The sequence below is a fragment of the Lactuca serriola genome, chromosome 9 (assembly GCF_051521515.1).
Source record: "Lactuca serriola cultivar US96UC23 chromosome 9, Lser_US96UC23_V15, whole genome shotgun sequence".
NCBI lineage: Eukaryota > Viridiplantae > Streptophyta > Magnoliopsida > Asterales > Asteraceae > Lactuca > Lactuca serriola.
In genome coordinates this window covers 10496655-10519379 of record NC_136416.1, presented here as the reverse complement: position 1 = coordinate 10519379, position 22725 = coordinate 10496655, and the positions used below count along the sequence as shown (strand labels likewise).

At 38.4% G+C, this 22725-nt stretch overlaps 1 pseudogene; it reads left to right on the top strand.

Annotated features, from left to right (window-relative positions):
• The first annotated feature begins 17745 nt into the window (after nucleotides 1-17745).
• Nucleotides 17746-22221, top strand: LOC145075323 (plasma membrane-associated cation-binding protein 1-like; annotated as a pseudogene).
• Nucleotides 22222-22725: the final 504 nt, after the last annotated feature.

Below are 22725 nucleotides of genomic sequence, written 5' to 3'. Positions count from 1 at the left end.
TTATTCATTTTTGTATAGAAACTCGACGAGTTGGAGGCCCCAAACTCGTCGAGTAGAGATGGATTTACTCGAGGAGTCAAGAAGCCTCAACTCGACGAGTACGACTGGTAGAATGAAACCCTGATTTTCAAGGTTTTGCACCCTATTTAAACACCTAAACCCCCATAAGTGTCACACCTAAAAAATTCATGCCAAATTAAAACTATTTCAAAACATTTAAAACCGTTTATCATTACAAAGTTTGTTTTCAAATATATAATATCAGAGTTTTCCCAGAAACATAAACAAATCATGAGGAGCTGTACGATCATGCCTTCACCTTGCCGCGATCCCCTGATGTACCTGAAACAATAAACCGAAACTGTAAGCCTGAAAGCTTAGTGAGTTCCCCCAAAACGCAAACGCCACACAAATATAACCATATCATATAAACATATAAGAAAACAACATACATAATGAGCCATCAGTATGACTAGACCAAATCCCGGTCCTCAGTCTATCTGGACCGCTCTCCGAGCCTTCGACACGTCTGGACCGCCCTCCTCGGGGCCTTCAGCCTATCCGAACCACTCGCTAGGCCTTCGGCCTGACTAGATTTTCCCGGCCCGGGCCTACAGTCTACCCGGTCCGCCCAGGGTGTCTTGACCTACTGCACACAGCAGGACTTGCCTCAACCCTTTTCCCCAAACCAATAAACATGTGCACGTAAACATCATACACTAGCATGCAATATTAGATAACCATACCGATCTAACAGATCATAACTCATGGCAACATCCTACAACCAGGATACCGAGCTAACAAATTACTAGCATAGCAACCATCCTAAGCCAGGATAAAATATAACATATCAATAACATAACAACCATCCTAACCACGAATGTAAATCATAAAGGGCCGACCTTGGTGCCTTAGACCCTGTAGATATAATGAGGATAACTTACCTCGCAAGTAGTGCTGAAGTACTGCAAATCTCTGACTTCTGTCTCCCCGGAATCCTACATTATCACACCATAAATAATAAGTTAACACCCATCATGACCTTCTTGACTAAATGTCCCCACCATTATCATATTTTCCCAAAATACCCCAGAAGTCCAATAGTCAAAGTCAAAGTCAACTGTCAAAGTCAACAGTCCATGTTGACCTCAACTTGTCGAGTACCCTCAGCTACTCGCCGAGTTCCTCGCATGACTCGCCAACTCGCCGAGTCACTTTAGCGACTCGTCGAGTTCCTAGTGTCAGTGGCCACAACTCTTTAGCCAACTCGGCGAGTTTTCCCCTTTCAACGTGCCTCGTTCATACGTGTCCAAAGGTTGGGAAAACCCTAGCCGACTCGCCGAGCCCAAGGCAATCTTCATTGGACTCACCGAGTCGTTCATCCGACTCGCCGAGTCCTTTCAATCCTTCATCCATACAAAGGCTTTTTAAGCCATGCTAATACTCCAAATTGTAGATCCATACCCCCAAGGCATGTGATGATATATGGTCCACTACCATGGCCCAGACTGCTCTAGCACGCCAGCCTGGCATGGCATGCTCCTGTCAGCCCTACCTGGCGTTCCCTTGCCATCCTTGCCTGACGCTCCCTTGCCAATCTTGTTGGGGACTCTCCCGCCGGCCTGACCTAACTCTCCCTTGCCAGCCCTGCTGGGGACTCTCCTGCCGGCCTGGCCTGGCGCTCCCTGGCTTGGCGCTCCCTTGCCAGCCTGCCCTGGTGCGCACCCGCCACCCTTGCCTGGTGCGCGCCCGCCAGCCTCGCCCGGTGCCTCTGGGTGGCCTCTCCCAGCTCCTTGCTAGCTGGGCCTGAATTGGGCTGGCCCAAGGCCTGACCTAATTCCCCTTGACCTAATTATTCCCAATATAATGAACAGTACCACCTCCATGGAGAGGAATCTTCCCCTTGGCTTAGCCGCCGCCCTATACTCCGGACACCCGTCGCCATCAGCCACTACCCCCAACACCAGCACCAACACCAATATGGTTCTCTCTAGCTAAAGAGAACCATCTCAGATCTACCAGATGATCCAACTTGACCATCGGAGTCCGCTCCCGGGGTACAGTCCCTGGGGCGGCTCTAACGCATCTCTCTGGTTATGATATCCAGATCTCCGCCATAGCAGAAGACAAGAAGAATCGCCGGAGGTCGATGTCGCATCATTTGGCGCCATCTCGGATTCGAGCAAGTAGCAAAAGCCTTAGTTGGCCTCCATCTCGATTTTGCCCAGATTTGTTCAGATCTGATGTGTTTTCATCTAAGATTTGTTTAGATCTTTTCATTTCTACCCATCATTTGTTCAGATCCGTTTGGATCTTGCCAAGATCTTTTCAGATCTGTTTAAATATCGTTTAGATCTCTTAATTTGTTCACTTTTTTCGTTCAGATCTTTAGATTTGTGGAGTTTTTTGCTCAGATTGTTAGATCTACTTTGCTTTTGCTCAGATATCTAAATCTGCCTTGTTTTAGTTTATTTGAGCAATTCTCAAGTTAAAGGATTTTATCAGATCCATCTCTTGGTTTATATTTTGATATATTATTCAAAAAATCGGGGAGAAAAGAGGTTTTTATGACTTTTTTTCCCTATCTTTGTTCATATTTTCGAGTTTTATCCAGCAAATGGAAGAACAAACAATATTTTGCAAGTTTTTACTTCTTTTGCTTGCTCATTTTCGAGAAAATCGGTCTTTGTTTCCAGATTTCTCATGTACAACTTCATTCAAGTTGTTTATTTGATGCTTCCTCTAGAAGCTTAGAGATGGAAAACAAAATATTTTCAGATCTATTGAGCAAGCTGAAGAGTAAAGAAGGTTTAGTGAGGATAAAACTTTGTTACATCCATTTTGTGTTTAATTCAGATCTATGGATCTACATTATTTTCTTCACTCAAATACTCCCGAAATCTGCAATAACTTTCTTAGATCTGTTTTTTGTTTATATATTGGGAGTTTGTTTCAGAAGAAAAGAAGTTTTATGAGTTCTTACTCATATTTTTCAGTTCATAAAATCAGCAGAAGACTCAAATTTTTACACCACTTTTTATATTTTTGGTGTTTTTTCTTTTGAAATTAGAGGAGAAAAACGAAAATTTCCTCCAGATCTGTTGTTTGCCCATATCTTGATAGCTTGTTGAGCAAGCTGAAAAGAAAATGAAGCCTTATGTGCAGCACTCCACATCAGATCTGTTTTTTTTACTTATAATATGGGGTTTTGTTCAGCAAATCTAAGAAGTAGAGAAGTTTTGCCTCATTCTTAGTTCATATGTTACAGAAAACGATTTTTGTAAAGAACTTCAATTTCTGAAACATTTATTTGTACATATAGTTGTGTTGCTTGTACATTTTACAAAACTCTTCAGGAAAAGAAAAGAGAGAAGAAGAGATGAGATTTTCATGGGTTTTCAGAAAATCCTGTTTGATGTATGATTTTCAAGTTTATTCAAGATGTTTAAAAGCTTGAAAGAAGAAATAAGTTTCTTTGAATTTTTTACCTTCTCAAATTTCTGGAAACTCATTTTTCATTGGAGTATTCTTATATATTCTCAGTCTAAATCCTAGGAGCTGCTAAGATTTCTGATCATGTTTGAAAGGATTTGTTTAAATCTATTTTTGTTTATATGTTGATGGTTTTATTTTACTTTTAGAAGAAAGAAAGCTTTTATGAGTTTTTACTATCTTTTAATTTATATATTATCAAAAGTTATCTTAGTAACTTGTGTTGTAATCTTGGCACATTTCAAAACACCAGTGAAAGTTATTTTTACTTCATAGTGTTACCATTTTATTTGATGGTTTAAAAAAAAGAGGGGGAGGGAGAAGAGTAGTGTACTACTCTTACTCGTGAAGCGTTTAAAAACAATCGTGATGAGCAGTATGAATCGATTTATTATTTCAAGAAAAAATACTAACTATTTGATCGAGTTGTCTTTTCAGATAATTGCTCCAGTGTCGCTTCACTCAGAATGCACCAATAGCAAACTCACAGAGTAGAGCTCGGCCTGTAAAGCATATACAGGGGACTTGTGAAGTGTGCACCGCCGACCAGTCACTCAGAGTTACCATCCAGCGGGCATAGAAATATAACTCCCCACCCGGTGTTGGCTGCGGGTCTCGTCCCCCTCATCGGGGTACCCGCGCGACGCTTAGAGCGTCTATTTCTATTAAAAACTTTCAGCTGTGACTAGAACGCGGGAATCATGGACCAAGTGTATTGTATTTATTCATAGACCTCGGAGCTCGGCAACGGTCTTAGAGACTGTGTGGCGGGGTTACGCTTCTTAGCTACCCTGACCCGACATTTTATCGACATCAGTGTCGCGCAACACTCTTTAGTAGCCCAGTTGCGCATAACATTGCCAACAACAGTTATGCCGCATCTCACCGACGGATCACACTCCTCTCAATGAAGGTGTACCAAGCCAGCTCAAGTTGCATAAGCAATGTTTGGCTCATCACACAACCCCACAACTCTCGTGGGTGAGGTTTGGTCATTCTCTCTATTATTTAATGTATTTGTGCTTTATCTAGTCCGATCTGATTGTCAGCAACCCAATCGCATCAGACTAGGGGGACTTGACGACACACAGTTCATATGACTAAGTCCAGTCCGATGTCATTGGCCGCGTACCAATAACACCAGACTGGGGGGACTTGATGATATATGGTCCACTATCATGGCCCACACTGCTCTAGTGCGCCAGCCTGGCCTGGTGCACTCCTGTCAGTCCTGCCTAGCATTCCCTTGCCAACCTTGCCTGGCGCTCCATTTCCAGCCTTGTTGGGGACTCTCCCGCCAGCCCGACCTGGCTCTCCCTTGCCAGCCCTGCTGGGGACTCTCATGTCGGCCTTGCCTGGCGCACCCTAGCTTGGCGCTCCCTTGCCAGCCTGCCCTGGTGCGTGCCCGCCAGCCTCGCCCAGCGCCTCCGGGCGGCCTCACCCAACTCCTTGCTAGCTGGGCCTGAATTGGGCTGGCCCAAGGCCTGACCTAATTACCCTTCACCTAATTATCCCCTATATAATGAACAGTACCTCCTCCATGGAGAGGGATCTTCCCCTTGGCTTAGCTGCCGCCCTATACTCCGGCCGGGTGGCTCCGCCGCCAGCCACTACCCCCAGCACCAACACCAGCGCCAAGATGGTTCTCTCTAACTAAAGAGAACCATCTTAGATCTACCAAATGATCTAAATTGACCGTCGGAGTCCGCTCCCAGGGCACAGTCCCTGGGGAGGCTCTAACGCATCTCTCTGATTGTGATATCCAGATCTCCGCCACAACATAAGACAAGAAGACTCGCCGGAGGTCGATGTTGCATCAACATGTTTATCACGTAAAGTTGCAAACTTTACTTGCATGCAAGGCCCTATAGTCTTAGAATGACAAACTAAGCTTGCAATGGAGGTTTTGCACTTAAGGAGAGTCTCGTCTTTGCAAAAGTTGGAAGCTTTATGGACTTACAGACCCAAGAGAGTTCAGATCTGAAGCTACAACTTCAGATCTTAGCTCATACACAAGCAAGGCTTCCAAACATAATAGGAAATCCCTAAAATCCACCCAAAAGAGATATAGAATGAAATGAGCCAAGGTAACAGCCTAATACCTTCAAAAGGGTGTCAACTGGAGTAGATCTCTGCTTCCCATGAGTTTCCTTGCTTCAATTTACTTGTTTTCCAAGTGTTTCTTCACCAAGATTCCTCTTCTAAGCTTTAACACACCAAAGAAAAACACACACGATTTAGGGTTTAAGGGTGCCAAGGAGTTGTAAAGGGGAGGCTGGGGGAGGCCAATGATCCTTTAAGTAGGGTGCAATACCCCAAAATTTAGGGTTTCATCTACCAGCTCCTACTCGTCGAGTCCCTTCTTGGACTCAGCGAGTAGGTCACTAAAACACATGGACCAACCCGCTGCTACTTGACGAGTAGGGCAGCCAACTCGTCGAGTAGACCTTGAAAACTAGAGAATTCTTATAACATCGAACCTGAGAATCGGGGCATTACAATTATCCCCCACTTGAACTAGTCTTCATCCTCGAAGTCTGCCGCGGTGAATAGCTCCGGATAGGGCTCCCACATCTTTGCCTCTGGCTCCCATGTCCACTCGGACCCCCTCCGATGCTCCCATTGTACCTTCACCAGAGGTATCTCCTTATTCTGCAGAATTTTCATCTTCCTCTGCAGTATGGCCACAAGCCTCTCCACGTAATTCAGGCACTCGTCGACCTGAATATCATCCAATGACACCACTGCCTCCTGATCCATAATACACTTCCGCAACTGTGAAACATGCAAAGTGTTGTGGATCCGACTAAGTTCGTTTGGTATCTCTAACCTGTAAGCCACCTTGCCAACCTTGAAAAAATCCTGAACAACCCAATGTAATGGGGTCCCAATTTCCCCCTCTTCCTGAAGCGAATCACAACCTTCCAGGGTGAGACCTTTAGGGGTACTGTAACATCCGGATTTCCAGGCATGGCAATTTGAGTATTTCTTATTGAAATATGAGAAGTGACTCGACGAGTTGACGCCTCAACTCGTTGAGTAGGATCGTGACTCGGTGACCTGTTTAATGAAGGGACTCGACGAGTCGGATATCTGACTCGCCGAGTCAGCGCTGTTAAGGAAAACCCTAATTGTCCGGGTTTGGGACCTATTTAAAGGACCTTATGGTTGTCTGTGGCGGCCACCTACACCTTGAGAGACTCCTTTCGAACCAGAGAGCTTAGAGAGTGGAGAAGATCCATCTTGAACCTTTTTGGTGTGACATTGCAAAGGATAAAGAGAGTTTTATCAAGAAGGACCAGAGGAGGGTGATGTTATGAGACTTTGAAGCATGGAGCTTCCCTTTGAGGTAACAATTCGGACCTTTCCTTCTGTATGGTGTTGATTGTGTGAATCTAGGGTTTCTTGACCTTTTTCTTTAAAGGAATATGGAGTACATAAGGTCCCAATGTGAAATAAGCCTTAGATCTGTACCTTAAGAGGTCCAGAGAGTTGGGGACTAGACTCCTTTCGAACCAGAGAGCTTAGAGAGTGGAGAAGAGCCATCTTGAACCTTTTTGGTGTGACATTGCAAAGGATAAAGAGAGCTTTATCAAGAGGGACCAGAGGAGGGTGATGTTCTGAGACTTTGAAGCATGGAGCTTCCCTTTGAGGTAACAATTCGGACCTTTCCTTCTGTATGGTGTTGATTGCGTGAATCTAGGGTTTCTTGACCTTTTTCTTTAAAGGAATATGGAGTACATAAGGTCCCAATGTGAAATAAGCCTTAGATCTGTACCTTAAGAGGTCCAGAGAGTCCCAGCCTTCTAGCTTTATGCAGTCCCTTTGGGGTTATGGATCTAGGTTGCCATTTTGGGAGCTATTTCTTCATTTAGGGACATATAAGTGTTGCATGAGCTTAGAGATTGAGCCTTTGCGTGATTATTGAGTGTTAGAAGGCCAAATCTATAATTTAGAGAAGCAGATCTGACCTCAAAAGGTCATTTGAGTGTTACCATGGAGGAAACTCGCCGAGTCCATATGGGGACTAGACGAGTTGAGTCGAGTTGCCCCATGATTCGTGACCAGTGGTAACCCGTCGAGTGAAAGGCTAGCTCGACGAGTCGAGGGAGGCCTTAAGAGGATTCTGAGAACACGTTTGGACTCGCCGAGTCACCTGTGTGCACTCGACGAGTCTGGTTAAAGTTTGACCGTTGGCTAAAGTTGACTTCAGTTAACCTTAGGGTTTTGGTCAAGCTGATTTAAGAGAGGTCAAGGTAGGGTAGAATGGTCTTCTACCCATTCTTGAGAGATGATGTAACGCCCGGGTTTCAGGGCTAAGCATTTTTGTCAATGTAATAGTCTAGGTCAACTCTTGTAACTCTTTTTGAAGTAATAAAGATGAAATATTTGAGTATTATGTGAATTATGTGTATTTATGTGCTTATAATTTAATTATAAATGTATAATAAATAATAAAAATAAGCGTCAAAATTAAAGTATAAGATAATCCCGATATCTCTACATAAAGCTATAGAATATGTCTCAAGGTTTCCGTACATATAAAGAATGCCGAAATCTGAGTTATAACGAAGAAGTTATGACCCGTCGAAGTTTTACGGTAAAACCGGCACGGCACCGGGAAGCGTAAATAGTGAATTTACGATAGAGCAAGATTTAGCCTTAGTGATCTAAACGAAAGTCGTAGAATATGTTAAAATAAGAACATCGATAAAAAGAACGCCCAATCTGACTTCGTATGAAGAAGTTATGATTTTTCGAAGTTTCGGAATAGTAGTGTACAGCCCGAAATTCGAATATTAGATCGAGCGGTTTTTAGCCGACACGACCTGAACGAGAATCGAAGATCTCGTTAAGGGTAGCGTAACGAGAAAAAGATGGGTGAAAACGGATGTCGGATGAAGAAGTTATGAGGATTTAACGGACCAATCGTGTCCCGGCCCGTTAATAATATAAAATTTAAAATTGAGCCAAAATTAGTCGACGGAGTCTAAACGAAAGTTGTAGAGTACGTTCCCACCTTCGCGTGGATATAAAGAACGTCGAAAACGGAGGTCGTACGCGAAAGTTACGAATTTTTAAAGTTGAAGTATGAAAATGCGAAGTCTGTTGCGAGGCTGATGACGTGGCTGCATCTGGGCCGCCCATCGCTGATGAAGGAATGCGCTTCGGATGATGACACCTGCCCTCGCTGTACGCTCCGCGTCCGAAGCCAGTACGCCCCGCGTACCCTCGCCCTTATCTCTTCCGGAGTGCTAGCCAGCTGGTCCGAGGTGGCGCTCTTATCCGATGACTACGCCCCGCGTAGGTCCGAGGTACGCCCAGCGTACCGAGGCCTCGCAGGGCTATAAAAAGGGGCCGATTTTCCTTCATTTTTCACACCTTTCTTCACTCTCTCTCTAACTTCTTTCTCTCTCCACAACCCCAAAACACCTCTAAACCCTAGTTAAGCCCCTTAGCACCCTAGGGAAGCCCCGAGGCTCCCGGAGTCCCGAGAAAAAGGAGTTTTTCGGTTTCGAAACGTTGCTCCAATCAAGTCCCGGTTCTCGATAAAATTCGCTGTAAGTGTGCTACGCTTACGCAATTTTTAATATAGCTTTCAAATAATTATAGGAATGTTATTAGGTCCTTAAAATAATTATTTGGGCTATTATTATGAGTTATATCGAGTATTATTAACACTTAATAATACTCGGACTAATTAATTTGTCGCGGTTATCGTTAAACTAAACCCTAGTGGTATCGATACTAGGTTTTATCGAAGGAATATCGTTTTGAGAGTATCGAAGCGCTGTCCGAGTGCTGAGTCACCACCTAACCAGGTGAGTGCATAGTTACTTTCAGCTTACACATAGATATGAAGTATTTTATATAAATTACGTGCTATGTGTGCATATTATCTGAATACTTGCTATCTATGCTGGATGAACATTGTTATACATGTTTTCAATGATTTAAACTGTATATGTATTTTATATCTACGAAAATGTTGGGGTAAAACATGGGTAGATGTAATAGCTGATGTGTGATAAAATGATGAGAGGCCTCGATGTTGATGTTGTTGTTTCTGTCATCTAGCGGAGTATGGATGACGACCACAGACTCTTCTAGACAGTCCAGTGGAACACTAGCAGGCTCGCAACCTGTAGGTGTTTGTGAACGATGTGTTCACCGGTGTACTCCATCCCCCACATGGTTGCCTTTAGGACATTTATTGCTGAGGAATCCCCTTAGTAGTAGTGTCCGTCCCGATGATGATCCTTAGGCTAGGTCCCTTATGATAGGTGTTTAGGGACGTAAAGTGAGGATAACGGGAACGGGTAATCGGGTTATTGTTGATTGATGAAATTAATAAACTTATTTATTGTGGGTTGAAAACCCTATGTGCTCACCAGGCTCCCAAGCCTGACCCACTCAGTTTTATGTATTACAGGTAGTGGCGCATGAGCATAGATGTGATGTTTTGGACGAGGGATTACGGATATAGGCCTGTAGATATGAAATAATGTAGTAAGGCTTATATTGTACTGTTTATGCTTTTGATCTGTACGAACATGACATCCCAAGTCTTTTAATGAAATACATTTCTATGGAAATGCTTTTGATAAATCTTTATCATATCTTGTTTTGGGACAAATTCCGCAACACTTTCATTTAAAATGTAACTCTGATTTTTAAACAAAGCATAAACAAACCGGTCTTTTCTGGCCGTGATTTTGGGGATGTCACAGATGAGGACAACAGAAAGTATTGATTAGAGATGTTATCATTTTGATAGGAGGAGACTAGGTCGGGTTATCGAGCACAAAAGGATATCCAAAATCATCCGAGGTGAGTCTTCTCACTATACTTTACCTAGAGTGGTAATCAGAGTTATGTGACAGAGTATTTTGTATGCCATTTATATGATGTGATACACTGCATTATTTCTATGTGAATTATGTTATGTATGTTTCAGAGTTTACAAAGTTAGGACCGGGAGATCCGCAGGGTTAGGACCAGAGGGTCCACAAAGTTATGGGATTGGAGGGTCCCACTGAGACACATTGACCAGAGAGTCAAACAGAGTTATAGCCTCAAGTGGCTAATATGTGTTGTATGGGGTATTTTGGGGAACTCACTAAGCTCCGTGCTTACAGTGTTATGTGTTTTGTGTTTCAAGTTTCTCTCAATATCTCGGGACGGCACTGGATTGATTGTACACACCAGAGAATGAATTATATTTCGAGGATCCTGGATATTTGAGTGATTAATAAGGGATTGTGTTTTGTAAACCAATAAACGAGTTTTTATAAAATGTGATATGATGGTTATATGATTTTAAATGAAAATTTTGTGTTGAAATTTACGTTGTTACAAGTTGGTATCAGGGCTTTGGTTTGAGGGATTTGGATGCACCTTCGGGTAAATCTGGACTCAAACTGAGGATTTGAGAAAATTTTCATAAGAAATGATTTTCTAAAAACGAGCAAGAGTTTCAAAGAGAATAACGAGAAGGAGCAGTGTGTACAATCAGCCAGAGCCTGGACAGTGATTTCCCAAAATACCCTTACTTTTGTGTTATGAAATATGTTATGAGATATTATGCATGCTAGAGATAGGCTTGGTATTTCATATTTTAGGACTAAAGTGGCCTGATTTGTGATGCCTTTGCCTAGGAGTTGTTGTTATCTGTGATGCACTTTCGAGTATGTGCTGAGTGAGAGTATCCAGCAGGAATCCTTGTGGAGAGGGATTAGAGTAGGGGAGTAATCTAGGAGAGATACCTAGATAAGCATTTGTGGAACATATCGGGAGAGTAGCTTGATGCTCGCAAGGGGTAAAGTTGCAGAGTTCAGTAATACCTTTTGAGTACGAGTAGAGCAAGTGGAGTTATCACCTAGAGTGGGTTATACGTGGTTATTCGATGCCCGAATGCTGCTTGCTTCATGCTTTGTGGGATTCTCGATGATGGGAGTCGGATACCAAGTGAATGTGATAATATTCAGGAGGTAGATGACTGGCATCATAAGGAGTCTCTTAGCAGCTGATGGCAAAGAAGTGTAAGAACCTAGGAAGTGACCTTAGTCAAATGAGTAAGCTGACAGAGTGGAGTAATTCGATGGGGAGTGAGCAGCGCGAGTTAAGATTGGTAATTGAGAAGGTTGAGCAGCTACTTAGGGAATCTGGGATGGTCCGTGTAGAGAGTATGGGTAGATGTGGCAGGTAGTATGGGCCCGTACTACTGAAAGTAGAGGACCCATACTCGATGCAGGGAGGATTCCAGAGGTTCTAAGTAGCAGATCGAGAGATGATGTCATGGTTCGAGTACCATGATTGGTAGCATATCAAGAGATGAAGTCATGGTTTGAGTACCATGATTGGTAGTAGATCAAGAGATGATGTCATGGTTCGAGTACCATGATTGGTAGCAGATCAAGAGATGATGTCATGGTTCGAGTACCATGATTGGTAGCAGATCGAGATATGATGTCATGGTTCGAGTACCATGATTGGTAGCAGATCGAGAGATGATGTCATGGTTCGAGTACCATGATTGGTAGCAGATCGAGAGATGATGTCATGGTTCGAGTACCATGATTGGTAGCAGATCGAGAGATGATGTCATGGTTTGAGTACCATGATTAGTAGCAGATCGAGAGATGATGTCATGGTTCGAGTACCATGATTGGTAGCAGGTCGGAAGGCGATGTCATGGTTCGAGTACCATGATTTGAGACAGATTGAGAAGAGAGAACATGGCTCGAGCACCATGATTCATGGCAAATCAAGGGGTGGCCACATGGTTCAAGTACCATGATATGTGGCGGTTAGTGCTTCTGTTTTTACCGGTTATTCCGTGGTGAGTGTCTAGACTGAGGTCGGATGTGAAAGGGTGTGGGGCCAGAAGGCCAGGATTAACGAGTTCTGGTGGAGCATCCCTTGAGAGGGAAATTGAGTTAACTCCGAGGCGTTATTAGTGATATGCCAGTACAGTCTCAAGGCTCAGAATTGAGCAGGGTTGGTGCGTTATGGAAGAATACGGTCTGGGCTGGGCAATTGGCCGATAGTGGAGATGTCACTTTCTGTGACCCGAGTGATGCTACTTCCGTTTCTTGTGGGAAACGTAAGAGGTGTTGAGATTTCGGTCTCTGAGTTTGGGAGTGAGCCCTGTGGGATTGCACTGATGGTGATCTTCAATCATAACATATGGCAGTAGGTTTGCCGTGAGGTAAAAATATAGCTTGATCAGGTCGTTAGTGAGGACTGAGATGGTCAAGGACCAGGATACACCCTATTTGAGTATAACCTGTAGGTGTTGTGAACAATGTGTTCACCGGTGTACTTTGTCCCCCTCATGGTTGCCTTTAGGACATCTATTGTTGAGGAAACCCATTTGCAGTAATATCCGTCCCGATGAAAATCCTTAGACTAGGTCCCTTGTGATAGTTGTTGTTTTAGGGACGTAAAGTGAGGATAACGAGAATGGGTAATCGGGTTATTGTTGGTTGGTGAAATTAAATATAATTATTTATTGTGGGTTGAAAACCCTATATGCTCACCAGGCTCCCAAGCCTGACCCACTTAGTTTTATTTGTATTACAGGTAGTGGCGCAAGAGCATAAGTTGGATGAATCATCAAGTTATTTTGTTTACAGGCCTGTAGTTGTAAATAACCGTTGTAAGACTTATAATATGCTGTTTATGCTTTTGGTCTGTATCGGAACATGACATCCCGAGTTTTGTTATATATGAAAATATATTTCCTTAAGAAATGCTTTGATAAACTTTATTTTATCATATTGTGTTTTGGGAACAAATTCCGCAACTCTTTTAATCAAATGATTACTCTGAAATTATTTTAAAAGCATAAATTAAATCGGTATTTTCTGGCCGTGAATTTGGGATGTCACATATAGGTTTAGGATGTTTTCTCCATATTTTGGTCCAAGAATGTTGGTCTTTGGGACTTGGACGTCCCATGGGGGCAAACCTTTCAAATCTAGGTTCTATAGGGGACTTTATGATATAAAGGTGCCAACTTTATGGTCATGGAAGTCCCATGCAACTTGTGGACCATCTTTTTGGCCTTTTGAGACAAGTAGTCTATAAATGCAAGTAAAGATAAGAACTTTACATGACCAAACTGTCCCTAGAGTCCATATCTATGATCCTATGGCTTATATTAAAGTTTTGATGGTTTTTGAAGTTGGAACTAAGCCATTTTGAGCTAGAGTTAGGGATCGTTTCTTCTAGGATGGGTCTTAATGGGTAAAGTCAGAAACTTTACCCTCCCAGAGGTGTATTTGACCCAAATCTGGAGTATGCGACTTAGAATCGAAGAATAATGGCTTAATACATTAAGAAAACTTAACAGACTGAAGAACTCGACGAGTTCATAGAGGAACTCGACGAGTTGGGTCGAAGTGCCCCGATTCTGTAATAGAAAGCACACGACAAGTTTAAGGATAGACTCGACAAGTTGAGTGGGAAAGTCCCGATTCTGTTGATAGGAGGAACTCGACGATTTCGTGAAAGAACTCGACGAGTTAGATTGCTATTTTAGGGTTTATGATTTATGGGACTCGGCGAGTTGAGTCAACTCATAATGTTGACTTTGACCAAAATGATGACGTTGACTTTGACCAAGGTCGACCCTTAGGGGGTTATGAGTATGAAAGGGTAATTAAAGGAAATATGTTATGTGTAGGAGTTTGAGTGGGGTTGATTTTAGAGCCGAGGACAACCCATCTACTTTACAACATTTGAGGTGAGTTACCTTCTAGTAGAAGTGGGTCGAAGGCACCAATGTCGGACCACTAGTAGCTGATTATAGTTAAGATGATTGTCTTTGTGATAATTGTCTGGTATGCCACTATCTGTTATGATTTATGTGCTAGTATGATATGATATTATGTGATAGTGGTAGGAGGGGTGGATTAGACCCTGTAACTTGTTGAGCTAAACCGGAGGGTAGGTCGGGCACCCATATATGCCTGACAATATGTTTATGTTATGTATTATGTGGTAGTGGTAGGGGTGAAATAGTCCTGGTAACCGGTTGAGATAAACTGGAGGGTAGGTCGGGCATCCAGATATGCCTGGCAGGGTAGGTTGGGCACCCAGATATGACTGACAACGTAGGTTGGGCACCCAGATATGCCTTGCCGTATGTTATTATATGGTATAATGGGAGAACTCACTAAGCTTTGTGCTTACATTTTTCAGTTTTGGAGTTGGCATGATCGTCGCGCATCACACTACATTTTCCGCACATGAGATCTTTGGGAGTTTTACTTTGATATTGTTTTGTCATGACTTGTTTTGATTATGGATACATTGGTTTTGATATGAGTTGATTCTATGATGTTTTCAGACAATGGTTTTATAATTATTAAATTAAAAATGAAATTTTTGGTCTTGAATTTTGGGATGTTACAACATATTGATATTTTTCCACTTTTGGGTACATGGCAAAATGATTTTATGATAATGAAATGCAATGCTTTGATATATGAAATGTTTTTAAATGAAAGTGTTAAACGTTGTTTGAAAACAATGTTTTGAAATAATACCTCGAAAGTAAAAATATTTTGAAAGCAAAGAATATTTTGAAAGAACGAATGTTTAATATGTGAAATGTGTCTTTTCAAAATATATCTTCCTAATAACCTATGCTATTATAAATGATGATATTAGTATTGATAACGTGGAAAGTGAAAGCTAAAAAGAAACTAAAATGGAAAGAATGTAAAGGAACAATGAAAATTGTCGAGGCAATGATACCTCATAAAAGGCACTAGATGAATCTACTAGGATGGTACATTCCCCGCCGCGGAGTAGATGTCCTAATGGAAATGATGCCTTGGTGGATTGATTTGTTCTTTCCACCTTGGTTTACACTTGGGAGTGTTTCCTTTATTGGACGTAAACCTTAAGTATAAAAATGACAACAGTTTAACACCAGAATTAGCCATTAATGAAAGAATGAATGGAACATGTAAATAAATGTATTTTGAAATATGTTATCATTAATGAAATGTTTTGATATGGAACGAATTGTAGAAATTGTATATTTGAAATATGTCTTGCAAATATGAAATGTTTTTAATGAAAATGTGATAAATGTTTTGGATCACAAACCCGCGTAGCTCACGATACATTTGCGTCTTACATGTCTCTTTTAATGTCATTTATGTCATGTTGCATTTAAGGAGAAGAGATGATAGATGAAATATATAGTTAAGAGATATAGAATGAAGTGGAACTCATCAAGTCATTTTTAAATGATATCAATGTAATTTTTATTTGAATGTTTTGGTTTGTATGATGTATAACGATAACATCCAATATTTTAATCATAAATGTTTTTATTGAACCGTTTTTTGTTAAACGTAGGTTAATACCTTTAATGATTTTGTTTAAACCATAAAGTTTTAAAACGTTTAAAATTTTTGGGGTGTTACATGAATATTAACATATGATTATTCATATATTATAACATAATATATACAAGATGCCTAACAAAATAATAAAAATAGTGCCTTGACATATTCATTTTATCTAGTATCTTCATTTCAGCCTCTTCTTAACTTTAATATGTCGATATAAAACTAACAACCATTTCTAGATATAAAATTAGATTTAAAATATTATTTTTGTGTAGCACAATAATAATATTATTATTATTATTTGTTTTTTATAATGGCTAAGTCACGCACTTTAAATCATACTATAAGAGAAGATCTCAACCTTCAATCTTGTGGGAAAGACATATTTCCAAGACACATACCGCTCGACAAAAGACCATTTCAAGACCATTTCGTTATTATTCTTATTTGTAAATATATATATTTTCATAACTTTCATATCATAGAATAGTATTATCATTATAATTAATTACGTATTTTAAGTTTTATTATTTTGATATTTTTAAAAGTCAACCCATTGAAATTTTCAATAACTAATATAATTATCTTTTACTTGCTAATTGGTATTAATTGGGCATTTACTACCGTCACATGTCAAGTAAAGTCTTCATTACCATAATAGCATCCAAAGATTCTAAGATTATAATTGGTATATAGCTCTCCTCGTTGGTATCAAATAGGAAAATAATTATCTCAATATAATCTAGTAGTGGTTATTTAATATGAAATGTTTTTTAAATAGAGTTTATCTATGCTTCAAGTCGACATACATCGACATAAAGATTGTCTGTTGCTAAAAAATAAAAATAAATAAGTAATCAAAATATTTGTGTCAAAATGGAATATTTATCAATAAATGCGAGTGTTTTTTTTTTCTAATGAATTTATTTTTAAGAAAAAATACAAATTTGGCCATATGATTTTCGAATTTCTTTTGATTTTGTCAAATAAAAATGTTTCATTAGCACCACAAGTTCGAAACGGTAATTTTTTTTAGTAATCAGTAAACCTATTTATTATTATTATTATTATTTTTTAATATGGTGTAGGCGAAACTTGAAACGACTAATTTATCTTTAAATATACTCATTTTTTTTTCTTTCATTTAGTTTATTTTTTTGTTATTATTATTTAAGCCCACATAGACCACCAGCACCGTCTCTCTACCATAACATATCTTTTTGACATTTGAGGAAGAAAATGGGGAAACATATCTTTTATTTTCTTGACAACGACATTTTTTGGAGACCATTCTATAACAACAATACTATAGTTGCGACTCAGGCCACCGTTGTATGCATAGCGGTTAACAATGACCCGTTCAAAATCTATCTACGTTTTACAAAAACATAATGTTTGATTGTTTTCCAACTAACTAAAAACCTTAGAGGCTGTTTGATTTGGGTTTGACTGGGTCCGGTCAGACATGATGGTTTGACTCGGTCCGGTAAGTTTGTTTGATGCAAGTAAATAACCCATTGACACGGTCCATTGGCCTCTTACCCAGTCATGAAAAAAAAAGTTGACTGAGACCAGAAGCCATCTTTCCCCTCGCGTGCCCTTCTACTTCTCTAACCTTGGTCGTATTTTCTTCATCTTCCTACCTCGTTCCTTCCAATCGCCCACATTTCCTTCATCGTCACCATCGATCAGCCCTCCTCCAACGACGACTCCAAACAGATTGCTCAAACTCCTTTGCCCCTCCTTAGCCATAATCCCCTAACACGCTTTGAACGACCTTTCTCTTCAACGGCCTCTGCATCGCCGATCTCTGCTTCTCCAACAACCGAAGACGTTGAAATTGCTCAGATGCTTAAGCGATTGGGATAGGTTATTAGAGGCGATGGAGACTGCAGATAGTTGTTGGTTGAAGTTCATCCGAAGAGGCTACAGGTAACAGATGTTGAGCTTTCATCCCTCTCTAATTGTTCCAAGTTGGAAATTCTACACATCGTCAAGACAACGTAATGCACAAATATGTGGGTTATCTTCATTGCTAAGCACTGTAAGTACTTAAGAAAGCTTCACTTCGATGGGTGGAGAACAAACAGGATAGAGAACGAGGGTTTGACAGATTACCAAACACTTGTTAAGGGGAACAAATGCCAATAGCAACTCACGAGTCATGAAAACTTAAAAATTAATCAAAAGCTTGTGTTGTGTTGTTAATATCTGATTTTTTTTCTTGAATTTAATATGGAGTTGAGGTGTTATTTTGATTTGTGTTTCCATGTGATCATTCAACAATGTTTATCAAATTTTACATCTTTAATTTATTTACTTTTTACTATAGGGTGAATGTATTTATTAAAAATATAATGTTATAAATTAAATGTTAAATAATTAATGAATTATTATAAAAAATGATGTCTCGGGGTAATATAGTTATTTTATACTATCATATGCAAAATCAAACAACAAGTTTCATTCATAAGTTCACTCAGTCAGAAACTCTAACTCAGTCAACTTCTAACTCAGTCAGCTCTAACCAAGCCAGGATCTATCAAACGACCCCTTAGTTGATCTATTAGTGAATAATTTTGCAATAATCTTGTATTGCACACCAATAATATTAATATGTTTAAAATCTTTAACAACATCTTGGTTTTAGCAAATTTGAATATATATATATATATATATATAGAGAGAGAGAGAGAGAGGGGAGTTAGGTTCATATATAAACACTATATATTGTGTGATTGTATAACCAATTTTTGACAAATCATTTAAATAAGGTATGATACTAATTAACATATAAATCAATAAATGCATTTTCAGTTATAATCTTATAATTATTGTAACTCATTTCATTTAACTTCACTCATATAATTTTAGTAAGTAGTTTAAATTGAATTCTTTAATATATGTATCAAGAAAGTTAGTGACTAAAACTCAGATATAGTGCCGAATCGAATGCTCATTCTTTCGGAATTCATATAAAGAATATATTAGTTTATTGCATATTCTTCAAGATTATGTTACATACTGTAACATATTTTTATTTGTAAAAATAATATTTTTCTATTCTTCAAGAATTTTGAGTTGGTCTATAGTTTTGGTGAATCTATATAAAAAGAATATTACATATACTTTTAAAAAAAATATGTTATAAAATATTAATGGATCGTTCAAAAAGAATGATTTTTTTTCACATATAGCACTAGTTTTATGACAGTAGTTCACAAATATTTATTAGTCAATGCATTCTTAAATAATGAAATGTGATTCTTAAAAAATGAAATAAGTTTCAAGTAAATTCTTGAGTTTTTAAAGAATCAAACCGTCCGATTCTTTAATTTTCTACTTTCTAAACATTGTATAAAAACATTTTGTTAATAGTTTTTAAAACTAATAGTGAAATCGTCTAATTATTATAGAAAGAAATATGTTATCAAACTAAGTAATTTTTTAAAGAATGAAATCTATTTCGTTCTTTGTGATTATCGTATAAAAAAATATTGCACAATTTTCAATACGTGATTTTCTTTGATTTGGTTTTAAAAATAATAATATGGATTCTGTTAATATATTTAATATATTTACTTCTCTTTTATCTCATTTAATAAAATGTCATAATTACTCTTTAATAACCTTAGGATTAGTTGATTGTAATTATATAGTAATTGTTATCCTACATTAATACAATGCACCCTAAAATCATAGTCATTAATTTTTTTTAATCCAATGATCATAATTTGGTCACACATTCACACAATATTTAGAATTCACATTTAATCCTAACCCTATATATATATATATATATATATATATATATATATATATATATATATATATATATATATATATATATATATATATATTAAAATTGTCCAAAGTTAGGAATAGTGAAAGTTGATGGTTTTTTTGGCAGAAATGATCCTTCTTTTATATTGGTTTTGTTATACTGGGCATATGTTGTTTTATGGGCATTCGATCCTTTTGATATGCAATCCACCCAGTCTTCTCCACCGCCTTATGTATTTGGTATTTTTTGGTCACCCCCTCCATGAAATTTTTTGTTTCAGGGCATGATGATTTGAGAGGACGATGAGATGAAGAAGAGCATAATGGTCGGATATGGGTTTCTATTTGTGCCACATAAATCAAGTTGAAGAACCCAAAGTGGGTGACCTTCATGAATTGTGCGGGGGGTAATCGGATTATTGAACTAATTTTGCATTTATCAAAGGTAATTGATGATTTCACATAATTTCTACCCTACTATTCCGATTCATCCTTTCTCACCCCTCAATCTTGGATTGTGAACCACAACTGATACTCTTACCCGATCGCTGACTTGCTGACATTCGGTGACACTTTGTTGTGCATCTTCTATTCCACACTTTCGTTGTTGCCTCCTTCAGGTTTGTGCTCAAACTTGGTTGTGCGGTTTCTATTCCAGGTTTTCTGTGTATTTTTACATTCTTATTTTGGTGTAATTATATTTTGCTTTCCTATTGTTTTACCTATTTTTTTGTTTGTTTGGAACCTATTCAATTTTTGCTACTGATGCTGAAATTTTTGTTTCTTAATCAGAAGAAGAGGATACCACGATAATAGAGACGACATTGGTCCGTTGCTTGTTGCCTTCGTATTAAGTTCACAAAACTTTATGAACTTAAAAGGTCAAGCTAACTTCTTATACCCATACTTCGTCACTCTATTTGAACTTAAAAGGATAAAAAAATCTGTTTGAAAATCTGAAACATCATATTCTCCTGAGAAACAAGCAATCAAAGGCAACATTTGTCTAAAGTTATGATTTCACACCCCAGGTGTTTGATTACTTAGCATACCAAATTTAAAAAACCTCAACAAATGTTGAAATCGGTCTGCTGATGCCGAAGCAGGTATGTGTGTGGATAATTAGGTCCTTTAAAATTGAATTTGTAATTTATAGAACTTCATATAGTGATTTTGATACTTTTCATTATGTATTGGTTTTGGATTATGTTTGGGTGTTTCGCTTCTCAAGAATTTAACTATATAATTATATATTTTTGCACAAGAATTAAATTGTTCAATGAAGATATACACCTTATTAATAAACTTGAACTCTTAATTTAAATCAGTTAATATTATTGGACGAAAATGGAGAGAGGGGGAATACAATTAGATATGGAAAATATGAGATAAGAAATAGAGGACATGAAATATATATATATATATATACAAGCAAAAAGATTAAATATAACAAAGGAAGATACAATGACATGATTTGAAGGGCATAACTATGATCACAAAGCTTACCACTCAATTACAAAATTCATCCCATCTTCAACTTCATATTCATCTGGAATTAACACACTTGCGCTCTCAAAGGTATCTTTTCTTTTTTGTTAATTAGTATCTATGATTAATTTTTATTGATTTCTTATAACAGATTTTCATATTTAAAATAATTCACATGTATATTCAGAAGGATTACATCAAAGAGTTTGAAGAAAAGAAGAGTGAACTCCAAGCTAAAGTCATTGAAATCTATGAAGCTTCTGCTGATGAAATCAAGGTCGGTCTATAGTTAGATAACTAACTTGCTTTCACTTAAATTAGATATTTAAATTTCTCATTTTTTATACCTATAAAAGAACAACTATTACATAATTAAATAAAAGAAAAATCAAGTTATGCTTTGCAACTACTTAATATATAAGCTATAATAAAAAGACAATGACACTCATAATTGAACTCAATTATTGAGTTTCAAATTTCCATATATTTCTATTTTTCTTGAAACATTTATTATTAGAATAATATTAGCAAAAAATATAACGAATTTTACTGAATATGGGAACAGATAGTGGTGAAGGAGAAGAAAGAGGGCGCCTTGAAAAAGGTCTTTACTGGTGTTGAGAAGTTCCTTGAAGAACTCTCTAAAATAGGTAAACTGCAAACTAAAATAATTTACTTTAAACATGCAATCTCTCATTAATATGATTAATTTACTAAATTTTGTATTTTTTTATTGTGTTAGAATTTCCTTGATCGGAACTAGTTGATGAAGCTTGTTGTAAATTCGGCGCAACCTTGGTGAAGGGACCCATCTTCTTTGTTTTTGAGAAGGTGTCAACATTCATAGTAGTTGAAGAGAAAAAAGAGAGGCTACACCAGCACCGGAAGCAGCAGCTCGGGTGGAAGAAACAACCAGCAAAGAGAAGGAGATTGTGGTGGAGAAAGAGAAGAAATAAGAGGTGGTGGTGGCGGCGGCGGAGGTTGAGAAGACACCGGAAACCACCCCAGTAAAGGCAGAGGAAGTATCCCTAACCGAGCCACCAAAGGCTTGATGAGCTGAAGGGTAAGTGGTGTGTGATATCGATGATTTGTGAAAATTAAATTAAAGGTTTTGTGCATGTATCTGTAAATAAATTTTACTTGGACAAATTTGTTATTCTTTCTTCTTTCTTTTTCCATTTTTATGGGGGTGGGTTACCCCTCCCTACCCCTTTGTAATACATTGAAAATGTTTTATTGGGTGTTTTCTTTTTTGCTTTTTGTATATTAATTGTTGTAGTCCATCGTAGAATATAAACAGTTTATAAACTAAATAATTGTGATTGGGTAAGTGTTATAGTTTGTATAGAGTCTTCTTTATATGTTTATAAGTTGATCTATTCCGGAATCTATAAATGGGTAGAATAATTTGTTAAATGACCAAAATACCCTTTAATAAGTATAGGGTTTGTAAGGACAATTTGATATGGGAGAATGGAATTCAATTCCGTCTTCCGTTCCTAAAAATGATGAAATCCATCATATATGGATTTTGGCTGATTCATTGGAATTGACTCAATTCAATTCCTGAATTGTGCAACCAAACATGTCA